The 18,713-nt window shown below is 39.7% G+C and overlaps 1 pseudogene; it reads left to right on the top strand.

Moving 5' to 3' along the window:
• Positions 1-15,691, top strand: part of LOC138076855 (gamma-enolase-like) — a 97,663-nt pseudogene extending 81,972 nt beyond the window's left edge.
• Positions 15,692-18,713: the final 3,022 nt, after the last annotated feature.

Below are 18,713 nucleotides of genomic sequence, written 5' to 3'. Positions count from 1 at the left end.
AGTGAAAGAGGAGAGTGAAAATGTTGGCTTAAAGCTCAACATTCAGAAAATGAAGATCATGGCATCTGGTCCCATCACTTCATGGGAAATAGATGGGGAAACAGTGGAAACAGTGTCAGACTTTATTTTTTTGGGCTCCAAAATCACTGCAGATGGTGACTGCAGCCATGAAATTAAAAGATGCTTACTCCTTGGAAGAAAAGTTATGACCAACCTAGAGAGCATATTCAAAAGCAGAGACATTACTTTGCCAACAAAGTTCTGTCTAGTCAAGGCTATGGTTTTTCCTGTGGTCATGTATGGATGTGAGAGTTGGACTGTGAAGAAAGCTGAGCACTGAAGAATTGATGCTTTTGAACTGTGGTGTTGGAGAAGACTCTTGAGAGTCCCTTGGACTGCAAGGAGATCCAACCAGTCCATTCTGAAGGAGATCAGCCCTGGAATTTCTTTGGAGGGAATGATGCTGAAGCTAAAACTCCAGTACTTTGGCCACCTCATGCGAAGAGTTGACTCATTGGAAAAGACTGATGCTGGGAGGGATTGGGGCAGGAGAAGAAGGGGACGACAGAGGATGAGATGGCTGGATGGCATCACTGACTTGATGGACGTGAGTCTGAGTGAACTCCAGGAGTTGGTAATGGACAGGAAGGCCTGGCGTGCTGCGATTCATGGGGTTGCAGAGTCGGAAACGACTGAGCGACTGAACTGAACTGAACTGAACTGAACTGAATGTAGGCTAACAAGTTTTGAATCCTCTTGCATTTCTCTCTCCTATCCACTTGTTTCCAATTACTCATTATGCCCTAGGGTATGATCTTGGCAATGACACTCATTCTTTCTTCCTTCCCGGTGTCATTTGGAAAATTTCTGAAGTAAAGCCTAGAGCAGGGTAATGATTGTTCCAGTGTTGTGGACATCATGGCCTTCTTCCATTGCCACCTCCCTAGTGTAGGCAACCATTACTCTCCTCTGGATTATTATGATATATATTTTAACTTTTTCATACTGTTCATGGTGTTCTCGGAAGGGGACGAAAGAAGGGGACAGAAGAAGGGGATGACAGAGGATGCAATGGTTGGATGGCATCACTGACTCAATGGACATGAGTTTGAGAAAACTCTGGGAGTGAGTGATGGACAGTGAGGCCTGGCATGCTGCAGTCCATGGGGTCACAAAGAGTTGGACACGAGTGAGGGACTGAATTGAACTTGTAACCGGATTCTAGATCACAGCAAAGCAAGCTCATAAATCCTTGAGGAATCATAAAATATTAGACATGAAAGAAGCTTTCATGTAGGAAAGAAAATACGGTTTAGAATGATTAATTTTCTTGATCTCAAATAACTGTAAGTAGAATTAGAACTGGGCTTCCTTACTCTCGTTTTAGAATTCTTTAAATTCTGTTACATCTTCTCCAGAGCTTTTTAATGAGTGTTAAGTAAACAGCAACATCCTTAGCCAGCAATTCAAGGTCCTTCACAATATGACTCCCAGTTCATACTTCCAGCTCATCTCTCCTTGTCCTTTGAATATTCCACATCCTTCTGCCATATTGCTCTTACATTTCTCCCTATGTAGAACCGAGTCACAGCCTACCATGTCCTGCCCAAACTCACCTCCATTTGTTGAAAAGCTCCTTGTTATTCAAAGATAAGGTGTAACGTAGCCTTCTCCAGTCATGTCTTTCTTGAAGATTCCTGTTGAATTACCTTTTAATTTGCCCTCTACAAATCATTTGAGTGTATGGTAGTTGTCAGTTCCTGGAAATGTAGATTTTACGTAAAACTACAGATTGCAACATCTCTTCTGAGTTCCATGCTCCTTAAGGACAAAAATAATGAGTTCTTAATCATTGCTTCATTCAAAACACATAGAAGACACCCTTCTGTGTAGTTCAGAATCATGAAATCTTTTTTTTTTATGAATTAAAAAATTTTTTTGGTCACTATGTGCTGCATCACTACAAACAAAGCTAGTGGAGGTGATGGAATTCCAGTTGAGCTATTTCAAATCTTAAAAGATGATGCTGTGAAAGTGCCACACTCAATATGCCAGCAAATATGGACAACTCAACAGTGGGCACAGGACTGGAAAAAGTCAGTTTTCATTCCAATCCCAAAAAAAGGCAATGCCAAAGAGTGCTCAAATTACTGCACAATTGCACTCATCTCACATGCTAGTAAAGTAATGCTCAAAATTCTCCAAGCCAGGCCTCAACAATACATGAACCATGAACTTTCAGACGTTCAAGCTGGATTTAGAAAAGGCAGAGGAGCCAGAGATCAAATTGCCAACATCCATTGGATCATTGAAAAAGCAGGAGAGTTCCAGAAAAACATATATTTCTTATTGAGTATGCCAAAGCCTTTGACTGTGTGGATCATAATAAACTGTGGAAAATTCTGAGAGAGATGGGAATATCAGACCACCTGACCTGTCTCTTGAGAAACCTATATTCAGGGCAGGAAGCAACAGTTAGAACTGAACATGGAACAACAGACTGGTCCCAAATAGGAAAAGGAGTACGTCAAGGCTGTATATTGTCACCTGCTTATTTAACTTCTATGCAGAGTACATCATGAGAAACGCTGGGCTGGAAGAAACACAAGCTGGAATCAAGATTTCTGGGAGAAATATCAATAACCTGAGATATGCAGATGAAACCACCTTTATGGCAGAATGTGAAGAGGAACTAAAAAGCCTCTTGATGAAAGTGAAAGAGGAGAGCGAAAAAGTTGGCTTAAAGGTCAACATTCAGAAAACTAAGATTGTGGCATCTGGTCCCATCACTTCATGGCAAATAGATGGGGTACAGATATTAATTATATTCACATGCAAAAATTCTTATAGTATGAACATTATGAGAAAATTACTGAGCTTTAATATTTTTATATTCTATGTTAGATTGTGTGTACCACAAGGAATACGTGATCCTGGAGTGCAGGAAGGAAATATTAAAACTTTTATAGGTGTTTATCTTTTGGTTTTTAAAAGGTTTTGCTATTTCTTTCAGAAGATTTTATGCATAGTTTATTACTAAAGAAGTCAATGTGTATAATTTAGAAATGAACTTATTGTAAATAGGATATGATGGATGTATAGGAAGCTATGAAGTCAAAAAATTATTTCCCTGGGGTGCAATCAGAAATGTACAAGGAGGAGTTTCATTTCTTGCAGTGGCTGACTATTCTGGACAGTCTTCCTGCTATCATAGTTTCCTCAAATAGCTTTGCTGCAGCTAAAATCATGGAAGTTTCTTATTGCCCAGTGTTCAAAATAGATATATGCGCCTGCTTAAATTGTGGTCCTGATTGTCATCTTTAAAGAAAGTCCAGTCTCCATAATGATACAGGTGAAGCTGAGGGCTGATCTTCATCATGGGTCTAGTCATATTTTGTTGGTTTGTAACAGATGAATCAGGAAATAGGGAAATGTATTGGCTCATCTCCTGCCCTGAAGTGGCTCCTTGTGAGTGAACTACATGATTGCCACAGCAGCTGATTGCAGGGTACCAAAGTTTGGATTTCTATACACAATCAGTTTCCAGATGCTCACAGATATAAACCATCAACTGCCCCAGAAGCAAAATTTTTAGGAACAGGCAATAATAATCATTGAGCAAATACTTTAAAAAAATCTACTTATATATTCTTTTGGTTGTTGCCTTTATTTATTTATTTGGCCGGGTCTTAGTTGCAGCATGTAGGATCTAGTTCCCTGATCCAGGGATTGAACCTGAGTTGCCTGCCTTGGGAACATGAAGCCTTAACTGCTGCACTGCCAAGGAAGTCCCTACATATATATATATATATATAAATTAAAAAGTCTACTTTTCCATGAATAGAAATTTATATTGTAGGTTTTTTCAACTTATGATGATTATTGTTATATTTTGTGAGACAGATGTTGAAGCAAACTTAGTTTTATGAGGCCTCTATCAAAATAATTTTAAAACATTTTATTTAACTTTGAATGGGCAATGTATCTATATAGTTAAATATTCAAAAATATAAAATAACTTACAGTGAAAACAGTTTTTTCTCAGCTCTGTATGTCAGCTGTCATTTTCCTTCACACTGGGAATCAACATGATTCATTTTTAAACTATTCATGAGCAAAAATAATAAATAAAAATTAAAATAAATATGAGCAAAAATCTTATATATCATTCACTTTTCTTGAGCAAATATTATCATACTATGTGCATTTTTTTGGACTGTACATCTTTAAAGATATTTTCACTATATATATATACACACACACACACACACACACACACACACACACACACACATTAGTATACTAGCACCTCAGTCTTCCTTTTTTTGCTTTTCCTCAGACATATCATTTTCCCTTTTCACTTTCATGCGTTGGAGAAGGAAATGGTAACCCACTCAAGTGTTCTTGCCTGGAGAATCCCAGGGATGGGAGAGCCTGGTGGGCTGCCGTCTATGGGGTCACACAGAGTCAGACATGAATGAAGTGACTTAGCAGCAGCAGCAGGGAGCTCAGTTGGTAAAGAATCTGCCTGCAGTGCAAGAGACCTGGGTTCAATCCCTGGGTCAGAATGATCCCTTGCAGAAGGAAATGTCAACCCATTCCAGTATACTTGCCTGGCAAATCCCATGAACAGAGGAGCGTGGCAGGCTACAGCCCATGGGGTCACAAGAGTCAGACATGACTTAGGGACTAAACCACCCATGCAGTATATTTAATTCTTTAAATCAGTCCTCTACTGACAGATATTTAGATGTTTCTAGTATTTTTCTTACAGTACATGTATGCTTGTTTGTTTATTTGGTATCACTTTTCAAAGATGGGAAGGTACATTGGGATAGAAGTAAGACTCAGTGGAAGTTTTCGAACATTGCTGATACCACAAGAACAGAGACATTTGACTGTGGCGATATTAAGCTTTTCTAACAATATTTTAACATCACCAGGGGTAGGGGCTTTACATTCATTTTTAAACCAAATCTCTATAAGTCAATGTTTTTCTTGAATTTCACAATCCATGTTGATGTGATGTGTGAATCAGAGCAGGGTCCAATAGTCTATTTATGACTTGGGGTTAGTAATTTTTATTAGTTTGAGGAAAGTATTTTTTATTTTAGAGTGGATATTTCTAATGTTACCAGTAAGATAAAAGTCTACCAATTTCTAAAGAGCATCTTAGTTTGGAAATTGTTTATATTTCCTTGCTGTCTACAGTAAGTTTTTAAATCTTATAAGTTGTAGTTGTATATCTGTTTTTGCTAAAGCATTTTATTTTGTTAATCTTTTATTAATTTTTATTGGAGTATGGTTACTTTTCAGTCAAGTATTTTGTTTTAAAAATAACTTTGCTGTGAATCATCTTGTTACCAGAGATACAATATGGGACAATATTTTAAAACTGACTTTGTTGGCTCAGCTGTTGTTCAGTCAGTCAATTGTGTGTCTGACTGTTTGCAACCCAATGGACTGCAGCACACCAGACTTCCCTGTCCTTTACTATTTCCTGGAGTTCGCTCAAACCCATGTCCAATGAGTTGATGATGCCATACAACCATTTCCTCTCTGTTGCCCCCTTCTTCTCCTGCCCTCAATCTTTCCCAGCCTCAGGGTCTTTTCCAATGCATTGGCTCTTAGCATCAGGTGGCTCTTCACTGGCTTAGAGGGCATGTGTATTTGTCTTGTGGAGTACTGTTAGTTCCTTACCCTCCAGAGAGGTCTCTCCATCTCCAGTTCTATAGGAATCACATGCAGCTCCTGCTTTCTTGAAGTTTTGCCCATAGAAGACATTACCAAGTTTTTGGCTCTTGCCCAGTCTAACAGGTAAAAAATTGTGTTGCAGTGCAGTTTTAATGTGAATTGCTCTCCCTATAACTAAACTGTGTCATTTTCATATACTTCCGAATCATTTGTATTTCTTCTTTCAGGATCTTTGTCTCTATGAACATTATCCAGTTTTTAATTTGACTTTTTTCTTTCCAATTTGAAGGGATTTTCTTTCATATATATATACACATACATATATATGAGCTTCCCAGGTGACTCAGTGGTAAAGCATCTACCTGCCAGTGTAGTAGATGCAGGAGACCCGGGTTCGATCCCTGAGTTGGGACGATCTGCTGGAGAAGGAAATGATAACCCATGCTAGTAATCTAGCCTGGGAAATCCCATGGACAGAGGAGCCTGGTGGGTCTAGAGTTTATGGGGTTGCAAAGAGTTGGATACAACTTAGTGACTAAACAACAACATATATAACTATATATATATATATAACATATATATATTCATCTATATATATAAAAAGTGAAAGTGTCAGTTATGTATATGTGTATATATATAATATATTTAAAATTAGCCATTTTTCTGTATAAATGGCAAATGTTTTTTACCTCTTTGTTTTCTCTTCATCTTCATGTTATCTGAAATGCCTTTGTAGCGTTAAACCACCAACTTCCTAAATTTCAACAAAAAGCAAGTAATACAAATAAAGAGAAGAAAATTTGGAAGAGGAAGATAACATTTCATGCAAGATAATTAACAGAAAGTTGAAAAGTAACATAGGGAACTAATAAAATTCCTTATTTTACAGATGAGGATGTCAAGTTAAACATTATATACACATAGTAATCCAGGATGGAGTGGTAGACTATACGACGTGCGTAGTTGGTTGCCAGCCCAAGGCCATTCACTCTTCCTTGGTGGGTGATTCTGATTTTTTAGGTTTTTACCTCTGATTCATTAACCCAGAGCTAATCCTGACTGGTCTCAGCCATAAGAAGAGGCATTGAATTCTTCCTGGCAATTAGCCAGTGAAATGAGAGAGAAAGTCTGTTGAAAGGGTTCGTGTAAGGTTTTTCTGGCTCATGAAAGCAGCCACACAGGACTGATGCCCTCCTTTTTTCCAGCTGGGTTTTGCTGATTGAGATTTGCTGCCTAGAACTGAGGCAGCCACCTTGTCACCATGAAGGGCATTAACCCTAAAGGCCAGTGGCATGCTGAGGATACAGAGTAGAAAGGGAAATCACTGGGGGTTTGGATGATGCTGTTGAGTTGCGGAATTAACCAGTTTTGGAAACTGTCTGCTTTGGATTTCTAGTTATATGATGCATTCATTTTTATATGTCTGTTTATTTTTACAAGTGATTCTTTTATTCTGTTTCCACTCTACTTGATGCCCCACAATGGAAGAAGTGAGGACAACTCAGGTGCTGCTGGGGGCTTAAGATTGTCAGTGTCATCTTCTCCTGTGCCCTCTGCTTTTCTCTCCTACCCCTCCTCCCAGCTCATGACTTCAGTTATCTTCTCAAGTGTGGGAAAACTCAACATGCAAATATATACCTGTGTCACTTACCAATGGCTTTTTGGCTTAAGAGTTGGTTATTTTCTTCATTTGTTTCTAGTTTTTCAGTATGTGCCCAACTCATCTTTAAAATTTTAATTAAATCTTTTTATTGAAGTACAGTTGATTTATAATATTATATTAGTTTCAGGTGTACAGTGCCATGATCCAGATTATATATATATATGTGTATATATATATCTCATTTTCCCTTATAGGTTATTGCAAAATACTGAATATAGTTCCCTGTGTTATACAATAGCTCCTTGTTGGTCTTATTTATTTACTTTATTAAACTGCTTTATTGACTTCACAATATATAATGAAGATCTCTCCATGCAATAGGAAAAGCTCTCCTGCTGGCAGAAATTTACAGGTTGGGTCAACAACACAACAGTCAATTAGAAGTTGATAATAGGAGACCTGCAAGAAACAAGTAACTCCAAAGTCTTACAACAAAAGCACATCACAGATATGTATATTTAGGAAGCAGGTGTGTCTCCCTATTAACTTCAGGGAAAACATCAGGATTTAAGGCATGTGGGAAAACTCATTAAGATGATCATGGTGAGGTGGGGGTGGGGTGGGGTTTGGGGGCTGTGGTGGGGTGGGATCGGTGCTAACTGCGCACCAACTATGACTCAACTGCTTTTCCTTCAGCCATCTCACCTTCTCCCCATCGTTTCCAAATTCTTTCTCATTCTTGCCTGTGGCTCTCCAAGCCTCTGAGTCATGCACCATCTGTATTATAGGATGCGCTGCCTAACAGGGAACCGCCTATGATTTCCTCCAGGTATGCAATAGTCACCAGCTTACAAAGGGAGGGATAAGGGCTCTTTCTTAGCATCTTGCTCTTTTTCACCCTTTATTTCATTCTCCTGGTTGGCATTTCCCACAGTCAGTTGTTGTTTTTTTTTTTTTTTTTTTTTACTGCTTGTTTGTTTTCGGACGCCATTGCTCCTGGGTTTATCCTTGCTGTTTCCTGCACCTCCTAAACCCACAGACCTGCAGAGGGTCGGGGTGGAGGCATTTGGCCCCTTTCTGGCCCTTATTTACTTTTTTATGCTAGTTTTATTTAAGCTTTCTATCACTTGCAGCTGAAAGCTTTTCAGTATTGATATAGCCCAGTACTTAAATCTTCCCACTCCAAGCGAAGTGGAGTTTTGAATACATTGTGTTCTTTACAGATAGACATCAGGTATGAAAATCTTATCATTTTCATGGAGAAAGATACTGGAAAACGTTTTCGCCCTGGATTAAGAGTGTAAAAATATGTGTTTAAGAAATTTAACAAACTAAATTAAAAGTTGAAATGCAAAATTCTTTACCCTGATGACTTTTCAAGCAGGCTAAGTCACCGGTCCTTTGTTGTAATGATTTTTCAAAATGCGTGGAAAAGTTTTACTTCTTTGTGACACTGAAATCAAAGATGATTCTGATATTTGCATTTAGTGCTGACACAGTAAAAGAACACACCTGTCCATTTTCGCTTTGCATTATCCTTTTTCTGTCAGTTGTGTAAGTGATATAAAATAAGACCCTTCTATGTATCACCCGAGAACCTCCAAATCCATCCTCAGTTTACCTCTCTGACCCCATTTCTGACAGATTCTCTTGATTTATCCTCTGTGCCAGCAAGCCTGAATCGATATCCTTCTTACACATGACCTCTCCATGTCCGTGATGCTCTGTTCACCTCCCAGTGTTACTTCCTTCTTTTGGCAGGTCATGGCTTACCCTGTGTTTGAAGTCCAAATTCTGCCTCTCCTGTCTCCAATTCCATCTTCCTGGTGACATTTTCCATGATACCTCCTTTCTCTGCTCTCAACCCTGCTGGAAGTAATACTCCTTATTCGGAACTCCTGGAACATTTTATCTTTGCCTCTTTAACAAATTGATGCCTTTTATTTATCCCTATCTTTTAAAATGCATTTTTCTTCCAGTTGCTTTCTCCTGCTTTTTAAATATGTCTAAATTTGTAAGTATGCCTTTAAAAATGGCAATACCTAAATGGTCTTCAATCTCCTATCATCTAAAGTTTTTTAAGGGAATATTCATATTTGCTTCATTGTTATAGCTGTCCAGCAGTGCTAGCACTGACACTGAGCTTTGCCCATAGTATTTGTAGAATAAATACATTGGATATTTTGTGATATTTTTCCTAAACACTTTTACAGCTTGCTTGTTTGTACTTGTGTCAACTGAACTAGCCACTAATAAATCTACAGAATGATCTTTCAGAGTTGAAAAGCAGTCAATCACATTCCATAATTCTTTAAAAAAGAAAGGGTTTCATTGGTGTCAGGTAATGTTGGTCAGAGTAACAAGCTATTCTTGCTAGCCATGTTGAAGTTCAATAATTAAAAGTCAGACCTTTTTTCCTGAATCACTTTCCACCTCTGTACCATTTGCTCCTAGGGAATCATAGCAGAACAATAAGACCCTAAGAAATGTATCTATTAAGTCAATTATCTTTGTGGGAGGGGTAAGCTATAATTACTTGCCTTACAGTAGACTAATAATAATGTACTTTTAAAATTTACCTATTTCTTGTGGAACCTGAAACAAAATGATACAAATGAGCTTATTTAAAAACAGAAATAGACTCAGAGACATAGAAAACAAAGTTACAGTTACCAAAGAGGGAAGGTGGGGGGGTAAATTAGGAGCTTGATAACAGATACCCACACTGCTGTGTATAAAATAAATAAACAATAAAGACCTACTGTATAGCACAGGGAACTATATTTAATATCTTGTAATAACCTATAATGGAAAAGAATCTGAAAAAGAATATATATTATATATACACGAAAGTGAAATTCACTCAGTCATGTCTGACTCTTCGTGACCTCCATTGACTAAGCAATCCATGGAATTCTCCAGGCCAGAATACGGGAGCAGGGAGCATTTCCCTTTTCCAGGGGATCTTCCCAACCCAGGGATTGAACCCAGGTCTCCCACATTGCAGGCAGATTCTTTACCAGCTGAGTCACAAGTATAGCTGAATCACTTTGCTGTATATCTGAAACATTGTAAATCAATTATACTTCAATTAAAAAATAAAAATAAAATGTGCATATTTCTATAAAATATAATTGTTGCTGTGTGTGCTTAGTAGTGTCCGACTCTTGCAAACCCATAGACTGTCAGTTGTATAGACTGCCTGCCAGGCTCCTCTGTCTATGGGATTCTCCAGGCAAGAATACTGGAGTGGGTTGCCATTTCCTTCTTTAGGGGATCTTCCTGACCCAGGAATCGAACCTGGGTCTCCTGCATTGCAGGCAGACTCTTTACTGACTGAGCTATGAGGGAAGCCCATAAAATATAATTAATGTATATTATATTCTAGATTAAAAATCCAATTTTCTGGTATGTGTTGTGTGACTATTTACATTTTACACATGAGTGTATGCATTGATCCTTCACTTTATAAGGTAGATATTGTTATCTTAATTCAATAGACAAGGAAGCTGAAACTCAGTACAGAGAAACTTCTCAAGTTAGGTCAAACATTTAGAGAGTGGCAGGGCTTGGAATGAAATCCAAGCCTTACTCACTCCTCAGTCTGGGGTTTTTCCACTGGCTAAGATGCCTTCTTTGATAGTTTTCATATAACTTAGTACATACACAGGTTAAAACTTAAGGTCCACACAAGAAATGAAGAGGGGAGGAGATAAATTTTATTGAGTCTTCTTTACTATATGACTGTCTTATCTCAAATATTGTAAAGTTGAAAGTAGCAGTTTCTGTAGAATTTAACTAGAGTTATAGAGATACTCCTCATATCCTCAGTTTTACTTTCTGTGGTTCCAGTTAATCCTTGTCAATCACAGTTTGCAAATACTAAATGACAAATTCCCAAAGTAAACAATTTGTAAGTTTTAAATGGTACCCATTTTTTTCTAGAGTGATGAAATCTTGCGCCATCCCACTCCATCCCACCTGATTCCATCCCTTTGTTCAGTGTTTCCCATCAGTTAGTCACTTAGAGGCTGTCTGGGTTATCAGGTCAGCTGTTGCAGTTTCTCAGTGCTGGTGTTCAAATAACCCTTCCTTATCGATAATAATGGCCCCAAAGCACAAGAGTAGTGATGCTGGTATCAGATATGCCAAAGGGGAGCTGTAAAATGATTTCTTGAAGTGAAAAGGCAAAAGTTTCTGACTTAATAAGGAAAGAAAAAAAAATCATATGCTGAGATTGCTGAAATCTACGGTAAGAACAATTCTCCATGAAATTGTGGAAAGGAGCAAAAAGAAATTTGTACTAGTTTTGCTGTTGTGCTTTAAACTGCAGAAGTTATGGCACAGGCATCTGTGATAAGTGCTTAGTGAAGATAGAAAAGACATTAAATTTGGACAAGATAATTGGAAGGACAAGTGGGATTCACATAACTTTTTGGCTTCCAAGTGGCTCAGTGGTAAAGTACCTGCCTGCCAATGCAAGAGACGCAGGAGACACAGGCTGGATCCCTATGTTGGGAAGATCCCCTGGAGAAGGGATGGCTACCCATTCCATTATTCTTGCCTGGAGAATTCCATGGACAGAGAGCCTGGTGGGCTACAGTCCATGGGGTTGCAAAGAGTCAGACCTGACTGAGTGACTGAGCACATTCACATAACTTTATTACAGTATATAATTATTTTGTTTTATTATTAGTTAGTATTGTTAATTTCTTTCTGTGCCTAAACAGTAAACTTTATCAAAGGGATGTATATATAGAAAAAGCAGTATTTTTACAGTTTGGTACTATCTGTGGTTTCAGGCATCCACTGGTGTTTTTGGAACACATCCCCTGTGACTAATACTATATTAGCAAACTTTTATGACATAAACATGCCAGTTAGAGCAGTTAATGTGTACACAATTGAAATGATTACATTTTGGTAAACTTTTGTTAAAAGAACTAACCATATTTTTTCCTCCCAGTTGTCTGAACAATTTGGGTAAGTATTTATCTCTTCCTTTAATAATTTACTATATTACTATCGACTAACAAGTCTTTAAATTCATATCAACAGAAGTATTTCCCGAGAATTTGCAAGTATGTGGAGTTAAACAGAATTACTGCATAAGGAAATTTAAGGATATTCTTCGGAATTTGTTAAAAGGAAGCTGTTTCATAAGTCAGGAAAGCTCTTTATATGTATAATACTTGATCCAAAAAATTATGTTTTTGAAACAAATATTGCCCTTTTTGTGAGAGAGACAGCTTTAAGATTACAAGTTACTAGTAAATTCAGCTGCAGTAAATTGTTAATATTTATAATTCTGACATATTTAAATGATAGCAGATAAGTACAGTAGCAAAAAAGACCCCTGGGTGCCCATTAATATAGTTGAAGCACTTCTTGTAACACTCCCAGATCCGATTTCCCTTCTTCATTTTTAAGAAGTGACCTCCATCATGAATCTTGTATTTATCATTCTCAAGTACATTTTCACACTTTATTCCATTTATATACATGTGTATACTCTTCCCCCACCCCCCAATAGACTCCTAGGTAATCCTTAAAGTGTTACATTTTCAAAGCTTGTATAGATAGTACTAGATTTTACATTACATCTTTAAGATTTATCTGTTTTGATACATATTGCCTTATACATGATCTAGAGATCATTCATTTTAGCATTAGGTAATATGGTATTGAATGAATATTAAATATACCTCGTGTAAAGAATCCATTCTCCTTGACATGTATGAGGTTGTTTCTAATTTTCACACTGACAAATAATGCTACTGTGGTACTCCTTCCTTACATTTCTTGCTCATAAGTAGGGGAGTTTCTCTAGTTCCAAGAATGGGACTGATGGTTTGAAATGCATCTTCAACTTTCCCTAAACAACAACAGGTTTTTGGAGATGCATCCTGCTTCTTCCCCCTGTGTGTGCGCTGTGTGTATATTGTGTGTGCTGCCTGCATAGCGACATTTCTTGGGTTCCTATTTGTGCATGTGGGGTTCCAATTGGGCAGATGAGGAGGCCATTGCTTATGCATCTGCCTCCATGTCTGAGTGGGAGGGGTGGGTATTAAGGAGCAGTATGTGGAGAAGGCTGGATGTGGCTACAGGAGTGAAGAGCTAGAAGGCTGAAGGACCCTCTGGTCACTGTAGTGTCCTCCGTCTTCCTCCTCATTCCATGTTCTCCTCTCAGGTCTTTTCCAGGCGGCAGTACCCAATGGAGCCTCCACTGTTATCTCTGAGGCCCTGGATCTAAGGGATAGGGACAAACTGCAAAACAATGGTGTTCTGAAGGCAATGGACCACATCAACATTGCCACCGTCTGCACCCTCATCAGCTTGTGTCCCTCTGGGATGGGACTTGAGAAGCTGGACAACCTGATGTTGAACTTGGATAAGACTGAGGACAAGTCCAAGTTTGTGGGCAAAGCCATCTTGTATGTGTCCTTGGCCATGTGCAAAGCAGGGGCAGCTGAACAGGAATTGCCCCTTCACCACCACATTGCTCAGCTGGTCAAGAACTCCGATCTCATCCTGCCTGTGCCTTCAACACGATCAGTGGTGGCTCTCATGCTGGGAACAAGCTGACCACACAGGAGTTTAGATCCTTGCCATGGGTTTTCATTCCAATCCCAAAGAAAGGCAATGCCTAAGAATGCTCAAACTACCACACAATTGCACTCATCTCACACACTAGCAAAGTAATGCTCAAAAGTCTCCAAGCCAGCCTTCAGCAATACGTGAACCATGAACTTCCAGATGTTCAAGCTGGTTTTAGAAAAGGCAGAGCAACCAGAGAACAAATTGTCAACATCTGCTGGATCATGGAAAAAGCAAGAGAGTTCCAGAAAAAGATCTATTTCTGCTTTATTGACTATGCCAAAGCCTTTGACTGTGTGGATCACAATCAACTGTGGAAAATTCTGAAAGAGATGGGAATACCAGACCACCTGACCTGCCTCTTGAGAAACCTATATGCAGGTCAGGAAGCAACAGTAGGAACTGGACATGGAACAACAGGCTGGTTCCAAATAAGAAAAGGAGTACGTCAAGGCTGTATATTGTCACCCTGCCTATTTAACTTCTATGCAGAGTATATCATGAGAAACGCTGGGCTGGATGAAGCACAAGCTGGAATCAAGATTGCCAAGAGAAATATCAATAACCTCAGATATGCAGATGACACCAGCTGTATGGCAGAAAGTGAAGAGGAGCTAAAAAGCCTCTTGATGAAAGTGAAAGAGGAGAGTGAAGAAGTTGGCTTAAAGCTCAACATTCAAAAAACTAAGATCATGGCATCTGGTCCCATCACTTCATGGCAAATAGATGGGGAAACAGTGGAAACAGTGTCAGACTTTATTTTTCTGGGCTCCAAAATCACTGCAGATGGTGACTGCAGCCATGAAATTAAAAGACGCTTACTCTTTGGAAGGAAAGTTATGATCAACCTAGATAGCATATTCAAAAGCAGAGACATTACTCTGCCAACAAAAGTCCGTCTAGTTAAGGCTATGGTTTTTCCTGTGGTCATGTATGGATGTGAGAGTTGGACTGTGAAGAAAGCTGAGCGCCGATGGAATTGATGCATTTGAACTGTGGTGTTGGAGAAAACTCTTGAGAGTCCCTTGGACTGCAAGGAGATGCAACCAGTCCATTCTGAAGGAGATCAGCCCTGGGATTTCTTTGGAAGGAATGATGCTAAAGCTGAAACTCCAGTACTTTGGCCACCTCATGCGAAGAGTTGACCCATTGGAAAAGACTCTGATGCTGGGAGGGATTGGGGGCAGGAGGAGAAGGGGACAACAGAGGATGAGATGGCTGGATGGCATCACCGACTTGATGGACGTGAGTTTGATTGAACTCCGGGAGTTGGTGATGGACAGGGAGGCCTGGCGTGCTGCAATTCATGGGTTGCAAAGAGTCAGACACGACTGAGTGACTGAACTGAACTGAACTGATGGGTGCTGAGAGCTTTCAGGATGTCATGCGACTCAAAGTGGAGGTCTGTCACACACTTATGTAGGAATAGCATGGCAAAGATGCCACCAATGTGCGAGATAAGCATGGCTTTGCCCCCTGAATTCTAGAGATCAGAAGCTTCCAATCAAAGCCTTGGAGCTGGTAAATGCAGCCATTGACAAGGCTGGCTGCACAGAAAAGATTGTCATCAGCATGAATGTTGCCACCTCAGAGTTTTATCATGGTAGCAGATATCACTTTAAGACTTTAAGTCTTACTGATACATCACTGGGGACCAGGACTTTGTTAGGGCCTATCTTGTTGTCTCCCTTGAGGCTGAAGTTTAGGCAGATCAGTTTGATCACCAAAGCCATCCAAGTGTGCAAGCCCAGGAGAATGGCTGAGGGTCATGATGAGTCACCATTTGGGAGAGATTGAAGACACGTTCATTGCCAACATGGTGGGGGAACTATTCACAGGCCAGATCAATACTGGTGCCTGGTGCACCTGGCTAAGTACAATCTGTTCATGAATGAGAATCACAGAAGAGCTAGGGCATGAAGCTCGATTTCCAGGACATAATGTCTGCAGTCCCAGCATACTGTGATCCTTCTACCTGGCCGGAGACTTGGAACCCCTGGCTCATCCTCCTGGAACTTCCTCCTTTTGATCCTGCTTGCAATTTCATTCCAGACACCCAGGCTGCCCTGTTGCACTGCTCATTGGCTGCTTCAGCCCCTACTGCCTCCACTCTCCGCTCTCTGGGCTCAGGTTGCTTGGAATGCAGGACCTGCGCAGTGCTGAATGAAGGCAGGTCCTGTCTGTGTGCACCGGCCTGGCCTAAGATTATGTATGTGTTTGGTGGTGGTAGTTTAGTCACTAAGTTGTGTCCAACTCTTGCAACCCCATGGACTGCCAGGCTCCTCTGTCCATGGGATTCTCCAGGCAAGAATATGGGATTGGGTTGCCATTTCTTTTTCCAAATAAATGTATGTTTTTATTTATTTTTTATTCATCCTGTTAGTTAATAAATCACTTTCCCATAACTCCAGGGGACAGTGTGTCTGTGTTTCTTGTGACTATAGATTACTAGATGGCTTGATGTGGGGATCTTGCTGAAACGGGAAGAGTAACAGAAAGGGGCCTCGATGATGGTTCCTGTGTGTGTTGAAAGCCTTCACTGCAACCTAGGTCAGTCCAGAGGTGGAGATATGTGCCTGGGGGCTCTACCCTTGTCCCACTTTTCCCAATCCTAGCTTCCCTGTTCTTCCTCTCCATCTATCTATCTATCATCTATATTAGGAGGGAAGTCCTGGTGGCATACGGTAAAGAATCTGCCTGTAATTTAGGAAACACAGGTTTGATCCCTAGGTCGAGAAAATCCCTTGGAGGAGGGCATGGCAACCCTCTCCAGTATTCTTGTCTGGAAAATCCCATGCACAGAGGAGGCTGGTGGGTTACAGTCCATTGGGGTCACAAAGAATTGGACACAACTGAGTGACTCAAAAACAGAACTATTTTAGGAGGAGATCTCCCTTAAGTGGGAATGGGGTTGCCTGGAACAAAGGCCACATTTCCCTGCTGCATTTGCTGCTGAGGGTGGACATTTCATTAAACTTCGGCAAAATATATGTAAATGAATGTGTTCTGTGAGACTTTGAGGAGTGTCTTTCAATGAGGAGGTCATGCCCCACTTCCCCTTTTTCTCCTTCCTGTTGGCTGCGATAAGATCATGGTGATCGAAGCATTAGGCAATACTTTAAAATCCTGTTTAAAAGCACTATAAGCATTCTTTGAATCTTGATATTATGAAATGGAGTTTGGGGCCAGTTTGGCAAAATAAAACATACACCGTTAAGGTCTCCTCTGATTTCTCTTTTAAATTATAGCTGCTTTCTTTCGATAAAAACCTGTAACTTTAACATTAAGATAACCCTTCTCATTCATTTTTAAACAGAAGCTACTGAATTTGATGTACTGTTATTTACTTCATATTTTTGAATCTGTGCTCATAAGAGAAACAGATATCAATTTTCTTTTGTTGTACTCTTACTATCCAGTGTGCCCACTAGGTTATATTGGCATTCCAAAATGAGTCAGGTAGCTTCCTCACTTTTTCTCATCACTGAGGCAATTTCTGTAAGATTTATACTATTAGTTACTTGAAGTTTTAGTAAAACTGCTGAGGTAATTTCCTATAATTGTCTAAGCCTGTCTTTAGGCGGGGGAAACTTTTGCTTTCTAATTTGATTTCTTTAGTGGTTATTATTTCATCTCAGCTTTCCTAGTTTCTACCCTCTTCATCTGTCATGTTAGTGTTTCATCATTGAGTCTGTCCTGACTTTCCTGATTTTCCTGGCCTCATTAGCCCATACAATTGATCTCTATGTGGAATTTCAAAATGCATTTTGCTTGATTTTTTTGTTGCTGCCTCTCAGCGTGGGAGGAAATAGGACAAAACAGGACACTTTCCTTCCCCTTCCCACCTGGTATCTTTTGTTGTTGTTCACTCACTAAGTTGTGTCTGACTCTTTGTGATCCCGGGGACTGTAGCACGCCAGGCCTCCCAGTACCTCACCATCTCCTGGAGTTCATCCAAGTTCATGTCCATTGAACTGGTGATGCCATCCAACCATCTCATCCTTTGCTGCCCTCTTCTCCTTTTGCCTTCAATCTTTCCTAGCGTCAGGGTCTTTTCCAATGAGTTGGCTGTTCGAATCAGGTGGCCAAAGTATTGGAGCTTCAGCTTCAGCATCATTCATTCCAGTGAGTATTCAGGGCTGATTTCCCTTAGAATTGACTGGTTTGATCTCTTTATTGGTATCTTCAGTCTCTCCAAAATTGGTGTTCCACAGTTGGCAGACATAGGTAGTTTTTTTGCTGCAGACTAGACCAGTTATTTTGGACTTTGCTCTGGGTCCTAGATACTTTAAAACATGTGTGTGTGTGTGTGAGTGTGTGTGTGTGAGGGGGCGTCCTGGTGACATTTCCTTTTTCTTCTAACCTGACCTTCCTTCCCTCAGGGTCTCCACTTCTATGCCCCAAACATCCCTGTCCTTTTCCACTTATCTAAAAATACCCCTTATCAAAGGAAAATATCTGGCAATTTGGAGCATCTCTCTCTTATCTTCCTTTATTTAGTGAATCTTGTTGTATTGAGTATGGGAAAGGAGAATTTTCAGTTCAATGGATAGGGGATATTGTTTCTCCAATTTAACTTTTCCTTTCGATGGTCCCTCATCAGGAGTCATGAATCAAGGACTCTTTTTTTTTTTTTTGTCTTTATAGTAGAATTTTACTGAGGGAGGCAGAAGGATAATGTGGAAAGAATTATAACCTTGGTTTTATCCTTTCCTGTTTTTCTTTCTTTAAAAAAATTTTTTTTTGAGTATAGTTGATTTACAATGCTGTGTTAATTTCTGCTGTACAGCAAAGTGAATCAGTTATATGCAAATATATA

This window comes from Capricornis sumatraensis, chromosome 1 (assembly GCF_032405125.1).
Source record: "Capricornis sumatraensis isolate serow.1 chromosome 1, serow.2, whole genome shotgun sequence".
Lineage (NCBI taxonomy): Eukaryota > Metazoa > Chordata > Mammalia > Artiodactyla > Bovidae > Capricornis > Capricornis sumatraensis.
Note: the sequence above shows the minus strand (reverse complement) of the source record. Positions and strands in the feature narration are given on the sequence as shown.